Source organism: Babylonia areolata, unplaced genomic scaffold (assembly GCF_041734735.1).
Source record: "Babylonia areolata isolate BAREFJ2019XMU unplaced genomic scaffold, ASM4173473v1 tig00007501, whole genome shotgun sequence".
NCBI lineage: Eukaryota > Metazoa > Mollusca > Gastropoda > Neogastropoda > Buccinidae > Babylonia > Babylonia areolata.
In genome coordinates this window covers 92,501-95,000 of record NW_027468380.1, presented here as the reverse complement: position 1 = coordinate 95,000, position 2,500 = coordinate 92,501, and positions in this window count along the sequence as shown.

Here is a 2,500-nt window from a genome sequence, read left to right as displayed (position 1 = left end):
TGGAGAATTGCCCAAATCGTTCAGGCGCCGTGAAAAAAAGAAAGACGTAGTCGTCAACGTCTGGTCCCGTCAATGGCGAAGGGCGTTTTCTCTCAACTTTGGCATGCTCGCTGAGGAAAAGGCAGGTAAAGGTTGTGGATAAAAGTCCGAAGAACCTCGCTACAATTGCCAAAATCTTTCCGCTGCCATTCAAAAATGGACTACTCCTCCACACCTCCTCCCGTCCATGCCAAACGGCGTTTTCTCTCAACTTTGGCATGCTCGGAGAGAAAAAAAGGCAGGTAAAGGTTGTGGATAAAAAAGTAAAAAATTGCCAAAATACTTTCTGGGCCCTCAAAAAAAGGCCTACTCCTCAACGCCTGCTCCCGTCCATGCCGAACCGCGTTTTCTATCAACTTTGGCATGCTCGGAGAGAGAAAAAAGGAAAAAAAGAAAAAAAAGGTCCAGTAAAGGTTGTGGATAAAAGTAACCGGCTTTGGAGAATTGCCTGAATCCTTCCGGCGCTGTGAAAAAAAAAGACCAAAAAAAAGACCTGGTCGTCAACGCCTGCTCCTGTCCATGCCAAACGGCGTTTTCCTCTCAACTTTGGCATGCTCGCTGAGGAAAAGGCAGGTAAAGGTTGTGGATAAAAAGTAAACGCGCTGTGGAGAATTGCCCAAATCGTTCAGGCGCCGTGAAAAAAAGAAAGACGTAGTCGTCAACGTCTGGTCCCGTCAATGGCGAAGGGCGTTTTCTCTCAACTTTGGCATGCTCGCTGAGGAAAAGGCAGGTAAAGGTTGTGGATAAAAGTCCGAAGAACCTCGCTACAATTGCCAAAATCTTTCCGCTGCCATTCAAAAATGGACTACTCCTCCACACCTCCTCCCGTCCATGCCAAACGGCGTTTTCTCTCAACTTTGGCATGCTCGGAGAGAAAAAAAGGCAGGTAAAGGTTGTGGATAAAAAAGTAAAAAATTGCCAAAATACTTTCTGGGCCCTCAAAAAAAGGCCTACTCCTCAACGCCTGCTCCCGTCCATGCCGAACCGCGTTTTCTATCAACTTTGGCATGCTCGGAGAGAGAAAAAAGGAAAAAAAGAAAAAAAAGGTCCAGTAAAGGTTGTGGATAAAAGTAACCGGCTTTGGAGAATTGCCTGAATCCTTCCGGCGCTGTGAAAAAAAAAGACCAAAAAAAAGACCTGGTCGTCAACGCCTGCTCCTGTCCATGCCAAACGGCGTTTTCCTCTCAACTTTGGCATGCTCGCTGAGGAAAAGGCAGGTAAAGGTTGTGGATAAAAAGTAAACGCGCTGTGGAGAATTGCCCAAATCGTTCAGGCGCCGTGAAAAAAAGAAAGACGTAGTCGTCAACGTCTGGTCCCGTCAATGGCGAAGGGCGTTTTCTCTCAACTTTGGCATGCTCGCTGAGGAAAAGGCAGGTAAAGGTTGTGGATAAAAGTCCGAAGAACCTCGCTACAATTGCCAAAATCTTTCCGCTGCCATTCAAAAATGGACTACTCCTCCACACCTCCTCCCGTCCATGCCAAACGGCGTTTTCTCTCAACTTTGGCATGCTCGGAGAGAAAAAAAGGCAGGTAAAGGTTGTGGATAAAAAAGTAAAAAATTGCCAAAATACTTTCTGGGCCCTCAAAAAAAGGCCTACTCCTCAACGCCTGCTCCCGTCCATGCCGAACCGCGTTTTCTATCAACTTTGGCATGCTCGGAGAGAGAAAAAAGGAAAAAAAGAAAAAAAAGGCAGGTAAAGGTTGTGGATAAAAAAGTAAAAAATTGCCAAAATACTTTCTGGGCCCTCAAAAAAAGGCCTACTCCTCAACGCCTGCTCCCGTCCATGCCGAACCGCGTTTTCTATCAACTTTGGCATGCTCGGAGAGAGAGGAAAAAAAGAAAAAAAAGGCAGGTAAAGGTTGTGGATAAAACTCCAAAACCTCGCTACAATTGCCAAAATACTTTCTGGGCCCTCAAAAAAAGGCCTACTCCTCAACGCCTGGTCCCCAGGCACGTGCTGGGGGGCCTCAACTCAGGCTCTGCCCAATGTGGATCAAGGTCCACCTTCGCAGCGCCTTATGCGACACCCTGGTTGTGGGGGACGCGGCGTGGCGTGGCGGATCGCTCCGGTCGGCGCACAGCCGGCAACGGTCGACCCGTCCGCCTGGCTTTACTGCCCCCGCGCTTCTGTCTTTTGCACTGGCAAGCTAGCGACCGCTCGGCGTGCGAGGCCCGAGTCGGGGGACGGGAGTCTCGGGAGCCCACCAGCTCCCCGCAGGCTACCCGCCCGGCTGCCGAGCTTCCCGCCTGCGCGTCCAAGTGTGAACGCGCACGGCCGCCTCGCCGGGCTTCCTTTGCCGGGGCTCGGCTTGTCGGCCGGCGTCTCACGGTCCGTAGAAGGTTCGGTGCGTTCGCTGACGACGGGTCGAGAGAAGCGTTTTCTCTCCTCCCTCACTGACGGTCGTTGGTGCTCCCCAGCCCCTTCGGCGTCCCAAAGCGTAACGCCTGCTTCATCTCGTC